We start from the raw sequence: 19,146 nt of genomic DNA, 5'->3' as shown, positions 1-19,146 counted from the left end.
TGTTAAGAACTTTACAATAATACTTAGTATTGAATTGATACTTGAGACCTAATCTGCCTTCTATGTTCAGTTTGCAGTTCTCCTTTTTTTAAAAAACTATATTTTGTTTTATTCCTGTAGTAAATGATTCAGGAAAGAACAATATACAGCATTTCCTTGGTTGTATCTCTTTGGTTTATTTATTTATTATTATTTTTTTAATCTGGAAAAGAGCCTTTCTTTTTTCTTTATGAAATTGCCATTTTTAAAAAATGCAAGACTTGTATCCGTTATTTAATAGAATGTTCCTTATGTTAGGTTTATTTCATGCTTCCTATGATTAGGTGGAATTTATGCATCTATGCACAGGATACCACATAAAGTGTTGTGTTTTTCAGGATATTACATCTAAGATATTACATCTAAGATCTATCTTCCCATCTTTGAGAATATTAATTTTTATTACTATGGTGAAGATGTTTTCCTGGATCTCCATTGTCTTTTTATCCCCATTTGAACTAATAAACATTTTGCTTTTATTAAATCTATGTATATAACCTCATCAACGTTTCCACTTAACTTTATCATTTATTGATAATTTTTGTCTGAACCAATGTTGCTGTAATGTTTGATGGTGGTTTCCAGTTTTATATCTTCTTCCTTACTTGAGGAAACACAGTTTCTCTTACTCAATGGTACATAATTTATTGCTGTTCTTAGTTATTTTTATGCTCAAATTGTTCCAGGTTTGTTCAGGAGGAACATCACCAAATTGGTCTCCATGTCCTCTTTAGCATGTCCACATGCTGGTTCTAGCACTTACCAACTTTCTATTTCAAGAGGTTCCAGACTTATCTTGTACATTCTTTGCATTAATTTTAAAAACCAGTATTTTTCCAGGAATCCATGATTCCTAGTATAGAATAATATTAATATAAATTATCTTGTTTCATTTAATAACTATCTCATTGACACAAAATCATCTTTGCTCTTTTAGTTTAAAATATGACATTTGTCATGTGTTCCTATTTGTAGTTATGTTTATTTCTGAATCTTATATATCATTCCATTGGTCTATCTTATCATGTCTCAGCCCCACACTGTTTCAATTATAGAGACTCTGTGGTAAGTAATAATTTTTGTTATGAATCAACTTCTTTGGCTTTTGTGGTGCCCCAGTCACTTTAATTTTAGGGTTCCCCTAGCTATTTTGGTTGATCTTATGTACCAACTTATGTCCAAGTTCTCAAATTCCAGCCTGCCGCAGGCCAGCTGGCTGCAGCAAACTTACCTGGGGGTGACAAACAACTTGTGTACCTTGATACAGCAGGAATGGGAGCCGTTTATTGTAGGACAGGAGTGGTATTTATACATTCCACACAGCTTATCTAATTAACATAAAATAGATACAGCAGTCAACCAATAAGAAATCTCCAAACTTAATGGCTTGCTGGCATTACTTCACAAACCACTCCCTTTGGCATTTTGCCAGGCGCCATCCAGACTTGTTTACAGACTCTAACACCAGCCTACTGATATTTTTGTTGTGATCACATGGAATTTATAAATTAACTTAATAATTTCATCTTTATGGGGCAATGTTCTGATTAAGACCAATAAATGTCTGTTTATTTGTCCAAGCATATTTTGTGTTCTTTGTGAATTTTAACTTTAAATAATTTTCTATACAGTTTCTTATTCAGCTAATCAGCATTCTAACTTCTTTTTCTGTTTACTGTAAATGAGGTTTTCCCCTTTGGTTACATAATGTTTTTATTTCTGTTCTTGGGAGCTATTTTTGCATAATAATTTTATATTTTGCAAAATTGCTGGATTGCTTTTGGTTGAATTAGTTTTTCATTGGTTTTCTAGGGATTTTAAATATGTCACCATGTTATCAGCGAATAGAGATAGTTTCCATTTCATTTTTCTTTTTATGATTATTTTTCCCCTAATACCAGTACAGTACTAAATTGCAAGGGACAGGAGAGCATTCTTGCCTTGTTCTTAACCTTAGTAGATATGACTAGTGTCTGGTGCATTTGTGTATCAGAGACTCTTATCAATATTCTTTTTCTTTGGAGGAAAATAGTTTGTTTCAGCCTTTCTTCTATCCTGGTGTAAGTTTTGGTATATTATAATTTTAAAGAAATTAAGATTTTTTTATAATTTAAAATTTTTTGTTGAAAAGTGAAATCTTAATAATTTTACAAACCATATTGTCAGTATCCTTACATTCTTTTTACTTTTATGTTTTTCTGCCCATTATATAATTGTTATTTTGTGTATTTGTACTTTTTTCCTTCTTAGATTAATTAGTGGTTTCCCTATTTTGCTCTTTCCCAAAAAGTAGTATTTTAATCTATCAGTTAGATGCAGTATAGGTTTTTTGGTACTCTATCACAATTTATCATTTCCTAAACAGTACTTCATTTTGTTCTTGTTTTTAGCTATTATTTTTATTTAAAATTTACATAGTTTTCTTAATTTTTATGGGTTTGAATGTGTTTTTCTCTAATGTGAGTGTCTGAGCACAAATCTCTGAGGATCAACCCAAGGGCCTTGTGTATGTTAGGCAAGTATTCCACCAGTGAGCCACACCCAGCCTGATCTCTTCTTTCAAAAATATTCCAGGCATTCTGATATGTCATGATTCCTCCATTTTTATTTTAAAGAAATTCTTTAATTTCTGTTGGCATTTGTCCTTTCACCAAAAAATTTACTTACTGGAAAGTTTTCTAATTTATGTGTAAAAATGCCTTTTTATTTTGGAACTTCATTTTAGTTTAAAGTTATATTGTTTCATAATCAGTAATATTTCTAGTTTATGAAGTCTGATATATTTTTGTGCCCAAATATGTTTTTGATAATTCTTCCATTTGTTGAGAAGATGTAGTTTATATTATCTTATTTTGTATCCATAAAATTTATTTATTTCAATTTTTAAACATTTACATATACTATTAAATCCACTTAGCTATCTTATACTGAAAGTAGTATGTAAGAATACCCTGTTAGGATTGTTTTCATATTTTTTTCTTTCTGTAATTTCTGCTTTAATACATGGGACACAGGTATTCATGACTATTGAAACTTTATGATGAATTGCAGCTTTTCACAATATAAATCATAATCCTCTGTTTTACTTGAAGCATTTTGGCCTTAATTCTATTTTTTCTGATATCAGGAGGACTGCAACCTTGGCCCCCTTATTATTTTCATTTATCTTCCCTTTAAATTTAACTTTGTTCTTTAAAACACTGAAACTTTGTGCTTTCTTATTTTTTGTATAAAATATATCATAGGGTTTTGATTTTTTAAAAATGTTGCTCTTAAAGGAGAATTAAGTCCTTTCACTTGTATTGATAATAATTTACATATTTACTCTTGAATTGTATCGTATTTTTTTTATCATTACTATTAAATCATTTTGGTCTTGTACTTTTTTATAGATATCTTTTTTCCTTTTTAATTTTTATTCTTAATTTTTGGTGTTTAGGTTAAATCAAAATTTTGTTTTAGTGGTTTTATTTTATAATACCCTAATCTCACTTTTTTCCTGCTTTAAACTTTTTTTTTCTTTCCTTTTGCAGTTGTGGAGATCCAACCTGGGGTCTCACACTTCTTGTTTAACTTTGAAATTTAGCTAGTTATTTTTAAGAAGTATTCTTGACTTATACCTATTATCTACTCAACAGTCAATAATCTTATTCTAGTTTCTGCCTTTCTTTGCCTTTGTCTCATTTTATAGTTGCCTCTTTTTCTTGTTTGAACATATAATGCTTCCATTCTGACTTTTTCCTCTTATCTGCAATGTTTTACCAATTTCCTCATCACTTTTTGGGTACATAAAGCTCATTCTCTACTGCCTTTCTCAGAAGGTCATATAGGCTTAGAATTCCCTAAAAGTCTTCATATTCCAAATTGTTTTCCTAAAGACTTCTTCATACATGAAGACAGGTTTTTTTGTACATTAAATTCTTGGCTCATATGTTAAATGACTTGAAAATATGGCTCCATTATTGCCTTGCTTTGAATATTGTATGTAAGAATTCTGACTTCACTCTAATTTATTTTTTGTTCTAGATTATTTAACTTTTATCTCTGAAGGCCTTGAAAGTTTATTTCTCAATACTTAATATCTAGTAGCTTAAGTAAAATTATTTCAATATTTATTGTTTGGCAGAAGTTTTACCATGTACCAAGTATAAACATATAATACATAGTCTAAATTTTTCTTTCTAAAAATTCATCTTAAATTATAGTTTAAAAATTAAAATTTTTATTTTTCCCTTTCTCAAAAAACTCCATTCATATAGTACAACTACTTTGTCTGCTTTGCAATGCAACCACATTGCCTATGACCTGTTTGTATTCACTCTTTTATTCTACTGTTTTTCTCCAAAACTGCCTTTAAAGTTTTCTTTTGACCATTTTCTCTTGATGTCTTTTGTACTTTCATACTTGCATTTGATGTTTTTGTTTATTTCATCTATTTTGTAGTTTAATAAATTTTTTTATTTTTTTGTTTGTTTGCTTCACCCATTTTTATTCTATATTAAATTTCTGATTCACATTGTTTTAAAATACCCAAATGCCCAACATGTGAACATTTCATTTATACTGATGTGTTTGGATATGGCTTTTATCTATTTATTGAGTAGAATACTTGAGTGGAGAAGTTTCATCAGCTGAGATGTTTTTATTTGCAGTTTTTATTTCTCTTATAGAAGTTTTATATAGAGTTGTTGTTTTTCCTAATTCTTAGTATTTTATGGGTAGTGTTCATAGGTAAAAATACTTTTTATGTTATTTTTTACAAAAATGCTTTTTTTTTTTGTACCCAGGATTGAACCCAGAGATGCTTAACCACTGAGCTATATATATCCCTAGCCCATTTTTATATTTTATTTAGAGACAGGTTCTCACCGAGTTTCTTAGGGCCTCATAAAGTTTCTGAGGCTGGCTTTGAACTTTGGATCCTCCTTCTTTAACCTCCCAAGCCACTAGGATTACCAGGTGTGCCACTGTGCCCTGCCAAAAATAATTTTTAATGAAAAATTATTCTTTTGTTTCTGCAGTCCTTAATAGTATCCCATTACATCCTTCCCTTCTTACCTGCCCTGTCTGCAATAGTCAGTACCCCTCCTCTCTTGATCAAATTGTTTTCCGGTACAAATGCTGGACTTTCTTTTATTTTGAGTTGATTCAGTGTGTTTCTCCTAATTTACATGTCATTTTCTTTTATTCATGATTCTCTTAAACTTTCTCTCTTCAGTTATATACACCCTCAAGTGTTTGGCAGTAATAGATGCTGTTATCTTCCACGAACAATTGGAAGATCATAGAATTTTTCTCTGTGTCTTAGTCATGTTAATGATATGTCAAAAGAATATTATTACTTGCTCTTTATTTTTAAGATTCTATTTTCTTATGAAGCTACATGAGAAGATTTAGAATCAAGCAGTTAATGTTATCCTCTGGACCTGGGAACACCCATAAATCAAAGGCATTTCTGCATATCAGTGATAAGTCCTCTGAAAAGGAAACAAGGAAAAACTGCCACATTTACAATAGCCTCAAAAAGAAAAAGAAAAAGAAAAAGAAAAAACTTGGGAATCAACTTAATGGAAGAGGTGAAAGAATGCTAAAAAAATAAATTAAAGAAGACCTAAGAAGAAGACCTTAGAAGATGAAAAGATCTCTTTTTCTTGCATAGGCAGAATTAATATTGTCAAAAAGACCATACTACCAAAAGCACTATACAGGTTTAATGCAATTACAATCAAAATCCCAATGACATTCTTCGAAGAAATAGAAAAGCTGTCATGAAATTTATCTTGAAAAATAAGAGACCCACAATAGCCAAGCAATCCTTAGCAAGAAGAGCAAAGGAGGAGACATCACTACAACAGACCTTAAACTATACTACACAGCAATAGTAACAATAACAGCATGGTATTGGCACCAAAAAAGACTTATAGATCAATGACACAGGAGTTGGTTGGTTTAGAGTCTGCCTGTGTGGCCCCATATATCTGTGTGTGTGTGTATAACCTGTGATGCAAAGAAAAGACCATTTACTCCAATTTTAAACCAAATTAAAGCAAGCTTATTTTGTATACACAAGAGAGCTGATCAGCAACTACCTCAGGCAAATGCAGGTCCATAGGTTAGCATCAGGACTAAGAGGAGGGAGGTTTTTATAACTCAAAAAATTATAAAGGTGTGTATCTCGGGAGCTTACAGAAGATAGACTTCTAGCAAGCGTAATACAAGGGCAGATGGCAGGTTAAAGATCTACATGGCTTAACATCTCCAGGTAGGGAGCAAACTCAGATTCTGACATCAAGGTTAATGAGGAGCAGCTGAGATTTCTGGGAGGGTTGTTATCTGGTCTGGGAGAGCCAGGCAGGGGTAAGTTCAAAGCATGGGCAGGAATTTCCAGCAATATTAAACATCAAAGGATGGTCAGGCCAAATAAAACAGAAATAAACTTTTCATGACCTTGTGATGAGATGGCTCCCAATCTTAAGATGGATTTAGGCTGGGTAAATCATATATGTGTGCAAATATATATATATATCATATATGTGTGTGTGTGTGTGTGTGTGTGTGTGTGTATGGAAACACCAAGCTGCTGCTGCTGTGTGGCCAGAGTTGCTTTTCTATGCTCTCCATGTGATATCTGAAAATCTTCCCACAGCACTGGACTTCCCACCCTGTCTGCCATCTTGCCCAGAGCATTTCCCAAATTTGCCCATCTGAAGTTACAATATCCTTGCTTTTGGTGGAACTGTGTTGGGCTGGGAGCTGCCATGTTTGTTCTGTGCACCACCAGCAAGTTGGCTCCAACTGCCCAGTGATGGTTTTGCTTTGCCTTCTCAGATTGTATCCCCCTGTGGCAGTGCTGTGTGGCCCCATGGCCACTTCTCTTTGCCCCTTGCTGGCTCCTTGTGGTACTGTGGTTACTGGTAATAAGTCCTGCTTCCCCACATGTTGAATTTTGAATATTAGAGAAGCATGCCAAGGCAAGCATAGGAAGCAGGGTTTATTTAAAAAGGGGTAACATAGACTTCTCCGCAAAGGAGAAGGGGGCCATAGCTGGTATCCTGGCATCCCAAGAGGCCAGGAGGTGTTCTTCTCTTTTTATATGTCCTAGGATTCCTGTGTTCTCCTGCTCCCCCCACCCCCCGCTTATCTTTCTCCTTCCTGCATATGTGACAAGGCCCAGGAATGCTCAGTGTGATGGCTGAAAGGTGGGAAATAGGTGGGCTGAATGGGGAAGGGCAGGTTGAGTAGACAAGAATACATTAAAAACCTTATGGCTCTCTGTAGGGAGGGAAAATTTCTGCAACAGGTTACCTTGGCAACAGGTTGGAGCAAGAGCAGGTTCTTGATAAGATCCCTCAGGGGACAGTCACTAAGTTCCCAGACTCACTCAAAAGTGGCTTCCTTGACCCGACCTGACTCCATCTACCTATTTACAATGACTGCCTGTCTAATTCTGGCTTCTCTTGCTCCAACTTTCAGCACCAGTAGTGGGCTGTTGTGGTGGACTTTGTCCTAGCCTGGGTTCTCCCTGCCCATGGACAGTCTTGGCCAGACTTTTTTAAAACATGCGAATGTCTCTGTGAAGGCCTTGGACAAGTCTTATCTCACTATGCTTCTACAAACATAACCTCACCTGAGAATTCTTTTCCAGGAATTTTTGCTAAGAGTCTAAGAACAATTATGGTAAGGGTTTCTGGAGAAGCTTAATTAAGATTTTTTTTGTGTGTGGAGGAAAGCATACAACTACATTATCTGTGTAGTTCCTGACATTGCTGATTCCATTATCATTCAGGTAGGCACATGCTCCAAATCCTTTGGTGGAAAACCTAAATTCAGACACAAAAATATTAAATATTCATAGGCTAGACATCCACATTTTCTTTTCCACTACACTGTCCAGCATCAACCCTCCATGTTTTTAATGTGAACAAGAGAAATGTGTCAGTCATTGATAATATATACTATTTCTGCATTTAGTTTCCTTTACATTGTCAAGGTCTTTGCTTGAATAACACAAGTTTATCATTCATCTATCCCAAACCCATTTATGTGTTATTGATTAGGTATTTAACTGGTGCTTGCCTCTGTCTCCAAACTGTTGTCATTGGTGGCTTTTTCTGAAGATTATTTTTAGTTTGATCTCCACTTGTTTTATATATGTCTGAAGATATTTAAAAATCGCTTACTACTAAATTCCTAAGAGTTTAACATTTTTGATGGAAGTGATTGTGCCCCTATATTTTACCTGTTCTGATGAAATGATCACTTTACCACCATTGAAATGTTTATAACAGGGGCTGGGGATGTGGCTCAAGTGGTAGCGCGCTCACCTGGCATGCGTGCGGCCCGGGTTCAATCCTCAGCACCACATACCAACAAAGATGTTGTGTCTGCCAAGAACTAAAAAATAAATATTAAAAATTCTCTCTCTCACTGTCTCTCCTCTCTCACTCTCTCTTTAAAAAAAAAAAAAAGAAATGTTTATAACAATTTTAAGGAGGTAAGACTTCTTTTGGCTCATTGTTTCAGTCCATGGTCGGCTAGGCTTTCAGCCTGATGTGTGTTGAGAGCCATCCATGGGCTCTGTGGACTCAATTGCACTCCAAAGAAGAGTGAATAGGCTAAGATGGTGTCTGGGAACTTCCAGTGGACATTTCCTCTGTGTAAGACTTCCCAGACACATTTTGAGCCCTATTCAAGCTCTGTCAAAGATCCCACAGAGCACTGGAGATGGGGTAACCTACTGTAGCCACACAGCCCCTCTGAGATGGGTTTGACCTGCCAAGATACCAATCAACATGCTGACTGAAAGACATCATGAAGCATGGCTCTACTCCTGAAACCTTGTTCCTGCCTTTGGTGTATACTTTAAATAAACCTCAAGAGTCATTTTCTAATTGTCTAGCTCCAGCTCCTGTGTGGACTGGACCTATCAGGGGCTCCAACTTTTTGAAGATAGCTTTCTGACTTTGTCTTTTGTTCTTTATTAATTCTTATAGACTTTCATTTCTTAGGAGGCTTATTCTAAAGGCTTATTCTTGCTAAACCAGCAAGAATTCATTGTATGACATTTAACTATGTAAGGGTTCTGTGTTTGGGATTGAGGTCTCTAATAGCTTCATGACTGTGGCACGCTGGGCGACTGTGCAAAGTTTCTGTGCAAAGACACAGAATGCCTGGCTGCTGGGAAAACTTCTGTGCAAAGACACAGCATGCCTAGCTACTGTAGCAATGTCCTTCAGGAGGAGGCTCTGAGTTAGTGTCTTATCAGCATTGATGTTAATCTCAGGCACACAACTCCTGGGAATAAAGGAACTCTCTTGTTAGACAACTACAATGTTTCACTGTGCCTATACCTGTCCACATAAAAGTAACTTTATACAATGGATTTTCTTGGGAGCTACACAAAGCTCCTAACATTGCACATTACAACTTAGTATGTAACTGAGGAATAAGCTGCATAATGTTGCTGAGGCTGTCACATGCCTGGTAATACAATGAACAATATGTACTGATGATGTCAATGATCTAAAGTAACCTATGGATATAAATAAAGCTAGCAGCTTCGGCGAGCAGCTTTTGCTTTTGCCTATTCACTTTGCTTCTGATCATTTTATTTTCCTTACATATCTATATTTAAAAATTTGGGAAAATATCAGCCTATGTTTGTCATTCCAGCACAATGTTTTTAATGCCCAACACATGCCATTTTGGATGACAAATTATCTGATTACTATATTTCAAGATAGAAGGAGAACAGTATATCTGATGTTTTAGGTTATTCTGTCAATGTACCTACTTCCTCTAGCCATGCCCCAACTGACTACAGTTACCAAGAATCCATTAAAATTATTAACCCATCTAATGGATTTATTAACTGATTTCTGTCTGATAATGATATGTTAGAAGAGATTCCCAATGTTTCTCTGGAAACTTTGCTTTTATGAATGGATGTAGCAGTATAAAGAGTGGATGTATGAGTCTTACAGACATCAGTCCTTCAGTAGCTTCCTAGAATAGATATTACAGCCCTCTCTGTTTATCAGCAAAGTTCTAAATAAGTGTATGCACGAGACTGCAATAACTATGCCTGATGCCGTCATCCTGCAAAAGATGTCAAGCAAAATCACAATAATGTAAGTTCTAAAGACACAGGTAGTAAATATGGAAGAGCATAAAAATATTTACATTTTAGGTGTATGTAGAGTTTAATGGGGATTGAATCTAGGGCCTTGAGCATACTAAGCACACTATCGACAATGGAGTTTAGGATTTCTATTTTTTATCCGCTAGTGCAATGCGCTTTACATGTGGATAATTTTCTCATCTCATACACACAAATCACACACATGAATACAATGAAATAAAAAGAACTCTGAAAACTTACCACGCTTTGCATTCAGTGTTCTCTGTCCACTTCCAAATGTGATATGATGCTTCTCTTTTAAGGCCAATCCAATAATCAGAAAGACCATTATGTCTTTTCAGGAAATTCTGTTATACAACACAGAAAGTGAAAACATGTGTTCATGTTTTTAAAAAGATCTTGAGTTTATCTTTCCTACAGCCTTCTTTTGTAGAGGTGATATCATGGTATACCTGAGAAGCATAGATTTTGGAGTTAGACCAGTCATCAATTCTTAGTTAAGTCATTTAATATCTGTGATCCTAAATTTCTTCATAAGGGACCATATATTCATGGCTGTCATTCCAGCGCAATGCTTTGAGTGCACAACTTCAATATCCAACATGTGTCAATGCAGATGACAAATTATTGGATTAGCATATTTTTGAGTGGAAGGAGAACAGTATATTTAATTTTTGCAGGTTAGTATGCCCAAATATCTGAAATGACTCACAGGATTCCAGGCCAAGTATATACCTTAACCAATGGCACACACTAAAATGTGTCTCATGCTCCAAATTCTGTTTGAGATATGATCCTTTCTCATATTTCAGCTTTAACTTTATGCAGCCCAAACCACTCAGGGGGCAAAGAATTCTAAAGGGAAAAGTGATCCAAAACCTCTTCTTACCAGTTCCTCCTGTCTTTCAAACTGAGCGAGACTGGCTTCTAAGGTAGTGCAAAAGGTCTGGCTGAATGTCCAGTTCCCCATGTCTTCAGCAAAATATCAACACTGGCTTCCAAATGCTATCCAATCTTTTGGGCAGGTAGCAAACACAGGGTTCTCTAAGGTCTGCTCCTTATTTTTTGCTAAAATTGAGACAACCAGAAGGAATGATAATTAGCAAATATTTTTATCTCTTTTATTTCCTTTTTTTCTGTTTATAATTCTGACTTCCATTTTGAAGTATACATATGGATTGTTGCTTTCATGACTCATCACCAAGTCTTATCCTAAGTGTAATCATCTTGTGCCCAGTGACCTTCAAATTAGGTATCTGCTCCCCTTTCTGTGGACAACCTCCATACTCTTAACAACAGAAAGGAAAACTACTTACCTGTCCTCGATTTTACTATCATACATTTATTGAGGGATGCAAAAGCTTCTAGTATACAGTGTATGACACCATTCAAAATACTGTTTTTGATATCAAAAGTGCTATCGAGGATTTCCTAAATTTTCTGATATGTGTGTGTGTGTGTGTGTGTGTGCACACCGTTAAATGTATGCAAAAATATTTTGACCATGGGCCACTGTTAGATGTCCTGAAACTAACAAGATTTCAAAGTATAGCTTATTGGAAAAACATATATTTTTATTCCATAGCTCTACCATTTCCTTCCCTTAACATCTAAAAATTTTGTATTGCTTTTTGGAATGTTTAGTGAAGGCAAAATGAAAAGAGATCAGGTAAAACTATCAAATACCAACAATGACTTATTTTCCTTTAGATTTAATAGTAGGCAATTCTTTACATCTCTTCCTAACTCTTATCACAAGAATAAGTCATTAGGTAAGAGAATGAAAACAAATAGCTGTAAAGTTTATTATCATTGATTCATTTTAAATTAACAGAATTATTTTTCAGAGACAGCTAAATATTTTAGGTGATATTAAATAAAACTCTTTGGTAAAATATTTACCTGACTTTTTAGACTTGTGCATTATTAATTGAGCTAGTTAAAGCTAATTAAGGAAATATGTTTTTCATATTATGTAGTTTTATGAAACAGTTACTCCAACTGTAGTCAATTCTCATCTTATTTCCTCATGTAAAATGCTTAATATATTCTTTTTTTATTAACAAAAAATAAAATTATATGATAAATGCTGGATGAATTAAATGTTGTGGGAGAGAATTAGTAAATTATACAACTCTCATATTCACAGAAAAAAAATTAATCAGAGGATGAGTTTCTCAATGGGAAAGTCTCTGAGTTTTTATAAATCATTTATTTTAATTATTGTGGCAGGCTAATACCAGAATCAAATACACTATGTGCAGGTATTTACTGAAGAATTAATATTCTTTTTGTCATACTTTCCAACTAATAATACTCATAATTTGAGCTATACATAGTATTACATTATGGCAAATTTTGAGAGCAGCATATGCATTAAATCACAATTTAGATGTTGATAATAAATAAATTGCATTTTTTGATAATTTTCAAAATTTATATCAAATAGTTTCTAACATTTTTAAATTATATATACATGCAGTATCTTTATTTTGTTTATTTACTTTTATATTGTGCTGAATATCAAACCCAGTGCCTCACACAAACCCAGTGCAAGCACTCTCTGCTGAGCCATACCCCAGCCACCTCAAATTGTTTTCAAATATAAAATATTACTAAAATTATAATTCTAAATAATATGAAAAAATATTTTAAGAGAGTATTATATGATTTTTTAAATGAAATTTCAATATATTAAAAATAGTAAACAAGAAGTGGCAAACAACTTTAAGTAACACACAGTCATCTCATATTGTACTATAATAAAATTCTAGAATAGAAATACATTTGAAGAAAACAAATCAACCAGAATTTTCAAACATTAGGAAGGTTTTAGTTCATGTGTTTTTTAATTGTTATTCATTCATTCATTCATTCATTCACTCATTCATTCCTTCATTTTGTGGTGGGGGAATCAATCTCAAGTCCTTATGCAGGCTAGGCAAGCACTTTACCGTTGAGTTACATGTCCAGATCCATGTTTCATGCTTATAAAAAAAATAGTTAATGGTGGGTTTCAGATCATGACAAAATTTATATTCTAATAGATATATGTAAGATGACAATGTAAAGATAAATTTTAACATGACAACATTTTTGATGTGCTAGAAATTATATGATTTACAACTATTTAAATATCTGATGAAAAATGTCAGGTAACATGTAGTTTTTCAAATTATCTTGGGTCATGTTTTAGAAGTTCTAAGATGGCTTGGGAGGCTGAGGCAGAAGGCCTGTAAGTTCAAAGTCTGCCTCAGTACCTTAGCAAGGCCCTAAGAAACTTAGTGAGACCCTATCTCTAAATTAAAATATAAGAAGTTCTGGGGATTTGGCTCAGTGATTAAGCACCCTTGAGATTAATCCCCCTTCCAAAAGTGTGGAGAGTAGAAGTTGTAGCAACAACAAAAATTTGAAGACCACTTTTATAAATCAAAATACACATATTTTCTCATGTGAAGTCATCTCTACCTGAGCAGTTCTTTAATAGACCCCAAGCAAAGCTGGTGGTATATTGCTTCTATGTACAAAGGATGAATATTTTTTTAAAGAAATTTGTAGTTCTGGGGCTGGGGATGTGGCTCAAGCGGTAGCGCGCTCGCCTGGCATGCGTGCGGCCCAGGTTCGATCCTCAGCACCACATACCAACAAAGATGTTGTGTCCGCTGAGAACTAAAAAATAAAGATTAAAAATTCTCTCTCTCTCTCTCTCTCTCTCTCTCTCTCTCTCTCTCTCTCTCTTTCTCTCTCTCCTCTCACTCTTAAAAAAAAAAAAGAAATTTGTAGTTCTTCTATACTTTCCTGCATTCTCAGTCTTCTTAAGTATAAAATGAAACGTTAATTAAATTGTTAATTTCTGAAATTTTTCATTTAATATATTTGAAAAACAGTTGACCATGTGTAACTGAAACCACAAGTAATGGGGGGATGCTGTACCTTCCCTTATTATATTCCTCTTCTCCATTCTTACTCTGATTTATCTACATTTTACTTGAGAATATTTCAAGTACATACTCTAATTTATTCTTTAATGGAATGACAATTCTGATTGGGACAAGTCAGGAAATAGTTAGCTAAGTGGAATTTCTATACTCATAGCTTTGCTCATATCAGTGAATTGCAATTGTGTTCTTTCAAGCTCAAAAGAAAATTCTTAAAATTATCATTGATTTTTTTCTTCCTAATACTCTATATTCCATCTGATATGAAATACTGTTGGCTTAACTTCCAAAATATCTATCTTGCCCACAACTCCACACTGTTTTCATCAGGCCTAAGGCATCATCATTTCAAGTTGATTTCGACAAGATTTTTCTGAAAAGTCTTCTTGCATTTATCCTGATCTCCTAATAGTTTATTCTCACTATGGAAATAAATTATTCAGCCATTAAAGTTCAATGCTGCCACCTCTTTCTTTTTATTGCATTCAGAGTGAAATGCAGTTTTTAAATAGCTTACAAGACTTCTGCTATCCATGGAAAATATCCCCACTGAATGCCTGAAATTATGGATAATACCAAACCCTATATGTACTATGTTTTCTTTTGTATTCCTATACATACAGGCAACCCATTGATAAAGTTTGACCTTTTTACTTAAAAGGCAGCCTTAATGGCTTCTCTTTGGTATATCCGAATTGCCAATAATGTTAAGTAAATATAAATAATGTTAAGTAAAATAAAAATTATTAGAACACAGATACCATGAAAGTCAATCTGATAATGGAGGCAGCTCCATTATCAGATGGATGGGCAGGTTGTGGATGCATTAGCAGAGGGGTGATTCAAATTTTGGGCAAAATGACAAAAAATGGCACAAGACTTTGCTACACTATTCAGAGCAGTGTGTAATTTAAAACTTATAAATTGTTAATTTCTGAAATTTTTCATTTAATATTTTTGAAAAACAGTTGACCATGTGTAATTGAAACCACAGGTAATGGGGGGATGCTGTATTATATTACTCTCCTCTATTCTTACTCTGATTTATCTATAGCAACTCCCAAAGTCCTAGGGCTTTGCTTTCCTTTTTCTGTCTGGAACAGTTCCCCAGGAAAGCATGACTTTTCCATCCCCTTCAAAATATTGGTAAATACCTTACCAAAGAAGATCCTATTGCTACCCTTCATATATTACAACATGTTCCACTCTTACCCTTATTCACCTGCTAGAAATTAACTTTGAAGACAGCAGGAATTGTTTTGTGCGTGCGTGCGTGCGTGTGTGTGTGTGTGTGTGTGTGTGTGTTTGTGGGTGTGTTTTATTTACTGATATACCTCAAGCACTTTACACAGTGCCTGACGCATAACAAAGCTCAAAATTAAATAAATATTTACTGGCAATATAAATGTGTACAAGATATTGCATAGTTTGGAGAAAAAGTAACTTACCCGACAAAAAAATGGAAAGTGCAATGACACTTGCAATTAGGACTGAGATAATGAGAAAGCATAAATAAATTTTGATAGGAGTTACCAGATGTATAATTGCTAGAAATTTTACTTTACTGAAAAACATAAATACCAAAATACAATCTCATCAAAATCTTAGGGAGGAAAAAAATTAATTAGCCACAGAATCAACTCCAAGTTTAGTTTGTACTCTCCTACTGCAAGTCTCTTCTACAAAAGATTCTGTCCATCAATAATATTCATGAAAGAGGGTTACAGCCAAGGGAAATGGAACTTTCTTCTACAGGATTTTCCAGTTATTAGAATAAGAGGCAATGAAAGTAAAACAAATAAGGGTGAAAAAGAGACATATAAATAATCCATATTTGCCTCCATAATAAATGACCTGGTTAGAAGTACTGAGGGATACATTAGATATAAATAAATGTAATTAACTTTTTTTTCCATTTAAAAAGCTAGATTTATTTAAATTCATTTTTCTCCCACATGCCTTTAACTTTAAGTAAAACAACTTATGGCTTAACTTCTTTTTAAAATTTTTTTATCTGTTCTTTTTAGTTACACATGACAGTAGAATGTATTTTGACATATCATATATTCATGGAGTAGAACTTCCCATTCTTGTGGTTGTACATGATGTGGAGTTACAGTGATCATGAACATAGGAAAGCTATATCAAATCCATTCTACTGTCTTTCCCATTCCCATCTCCCCTTCCTTCCCACCATTCCTCTCTGTCCAACTTGGTGAACTTCCACTCCCCACCACTGCCTATATCTCTGTATATCAGAGAGAACATTTGGACTTTGGTCTTTGGGGATTAACATGAGAGTCTTCAGTTCCCTCCATTTTCCAGAAAATGCCATATTTTCATTCTTCTCTATGGCTGAGTAATATTCCATTGTGTTAGATGTACCATATTTTCTTTATCCATCCATCTGTTGAAGGGCACCTAGGTTGGTTTCATAGCTTAGCTATTGTGAACTGAGCTGTTCTGAATGTTGATGTGGTCTGGTCACTATAGTATGATGATTTTAAGTCCTTTGGATATATTCCAAGGTGTGTGTCAAATATTGGTTTCATTGCAAGTTTTCTGAGGAATCCTACTTTCAGAGTGGTTGCACCAGTTTGCAGTTCCACCAGGAATGTCTCTTTTCCCCACATCCTTGCCAACTTTGATTGTTACTTGTATTCTGGATAATTGCCATTCTGACGGGATGTAATGCACCATTTTAACAGAATAAGAAAAGAGAGGACATAGGAGCATCCCAAGAAATGCATGAGAAAATTTTTATTTTTTTAAATAAAAAAATGCAAAATATTTAATGAGCAAATTTGTCTTAGCAAATATGAAACTGCCCCAGAGAGGAAGAGAGGGACAGGGACCTGGGGATTGTGGGGGTGGGAGCCTGTTGGGGAAGGCCAAAGAGATCCAACTAAGAAACAAGGAAAGACAGAGCTGGGACCAGGGAGGAGCAGAGGAGGGGGCTGTGGTCCTGCAAAGAGGAGAGGGCAGGGCACTAAGGGCCAGTCAACAAAACCCAAAGATATTTGGCCATGAAATATAAACACGGGGTGATCCTACCATGGGGAGGAGAAAGGGGTCTAAGGTGGGGGAGGCTGCTTTGGGAGAGGCCCTGGGGGTCCTACCTGCCCTGCTGTGGGCCCCTCTCCATCCCAACCCCCTCCCTCTGTGTCTATGTGGTGCTTGTCTGTGTGGGCCTGTGTGCACTTCAGTCCCTTTCCTTCCCTAACCTCCCGCCCCTCCACCCCCCACACTTAATTGCTGCCATTCCAGTTGCTGCTGGCTGTCAGGCTGTCATTTCCCTGTCACTCCTCTGCCTATCATCTTCAGAGGGGGAGGGAGAGGGGGACAGGTGGAGAGAGAAGCCTCCAACCAGCCCTGTCCCCACCCTCCCCAGACCACCTCTACCATAAATCTTGCTGATGGTAAGAGTCAGGGTCACAATATTTTGTGACAACCTGACTGTTGGCAGATTTGAGAAGGTCCTGCATGGCTTTCTGGCAGTCACACAGAGGTGAGCTCCACAATAATCCTGCTGCAGCCAGCACCTACCTGGACACCATCTGTATCCAGGGGATCCCGATAGACATGAGGAGCTGCACTTGCTGCACTCATCCCCCAGGTCCCCCATGATCTCCTGTACTCCTCGTCCACCAGGCGCGCCTCTAGCAGCACCACTTCATGAGGCACAGGACCTCAGTAGGGTGGCCGCCCATCTGCACCTGGGAGCTCATCAGGCCCCACACCTGCAGCACCACGGGTGTCTGGTTGATGATGCTCAGCATGGCCCTCTGCAAGAGCAGCATTTTATCCCTGAAGCTGTATCCCATTCAGCCTGGTCTGTGACGATGACGTCAAATAATCGACCAAAATGCTATTAGATATAATAAATGAGTTTTTACAAAACTGTAGGATATAATGCTGCTAATCTTTAAAAGTCACTTCATTTTTCATATACTAGCAATTCTCAAATGAAAATAGAATACAAAATCAGTACCATTTGTAGTAACACCAGATAAGATAAAATACTTAATTGTAAACCTATCAAAATATGTTCATAATCAGTATAATAAAGACTATATTGAAAAACAATAAATAGCTCAAAGAAGATCTAAATCAATAAATAAAAGATGTTCATAGATTGGAATATTCAACTCATGGATGGAATATTCAAACTATTTCCAAACAGGTTTATAAATCCAGTGCAATGCAGTAAACACTTCACCATGATTTTCTTTATTTTTCATAGAAATTAAGAAGATCACTTTTTAATTATGTGAAAAGGTAAAAGAACCAATTGCCAAATTATTTTGGAAAAAAGATCAAATTTGGAGAAATCAGAGTTCTAGATTTCATGACTTATAAAGTAACAACAATAAAGACAATATCATAGTGGTAAATAAACACATAAAATATGCTTGATGTTAAGACTTTTGAGAAATGCTTGATGAAAGACTTTTGAGAATCACCATATGATTCTCAGAGTGGCAAACAAAACTAAACAGAGTCACAACAGCAAGTGTTGGTGAAGAACAGATGCAAATGGAATGTCCTTCTACTGTGTTTAGAAAGGCAAAATGGTAAACAGTCATTTGCCATATGCCCTGTGCAGCTTGCCCCTAGGTATTCTACACAAGGGGGAAAATCTTGACTTTACATAAAAACCTATACGTAAATATTTATTGCAGTTTTATTATTTTATTGATAATCATTAAAAACTGAAAAATTTGCAGTGATTCAAATATTCTTCAGCTGGGAGAGATATAAAAACTCCATCAGTATTTATGGTGGGAAAAATGAGGAAAAGTAAAAAATAAAGGGAGGTGGTTAGAAAAAGCAAAGCAAAGAGAGAAAAAAAAAACACTTTATTACAACCTTGTACAGACTTGACCAAATCTATGTCATGTTTCAAGTATCTTTTCCAGAGGCTCCTAAAGTCAGACTTGCTCAAAAGATTAAACAAGCACCAGAGCCCCAGGGTGCAAAAGGTCCTTTACAGCTCACTTGGATGATCTTAACCACAAAGCTGCCCTC

The 19,146-nt window shown here is 35.2% G+C and overlaps 1 protein-coding gene across 1 annotated transcript in view; it reads right to left on the bottom strand.

Annotated features, from left to right (window-relative positions):
- Positions 1 to 19,146, bottom strand: part of LOC120888359 (uncharacterized) — a 57,646-nt gene that overhangs the window by 8,433 nt on the left and 30,067 nt on the right. Inside the window, exons 2-3 of the mRNA XM_078015270.1 lie at positions 11,070 to 11,248; positions 10,421 to 10,527 (exon numbers count right to left, since the gene is read on the bottom strand). The gene's annotated coding sequence lies outside the window, so the exon portion shown is untranslated. The remainder of the gene's footprint in view (positions 1 to 10,420; positions 10,528 to 11,069; positions 11,249 to 19,146) is intronic.

Source organism: Ictidomys tridecemlineatus, chromosome 6 (genome assembly GCF_052094955.1).
Source record: "Ictidomys tridecemlineatus isolate mIctTri1 chromosome 6, mIctTri1.hap1, whole genome shotgun sequence".
NCBI lineage: Eukaryota > Metazoa > Chordata > Mammalia > Rodentia > Sciuridae > Ictidomys > Ictidomys tridecemlineatus.
This window is presented reverse-complemented; position numbering and strand designations above follow the sequence as displayed.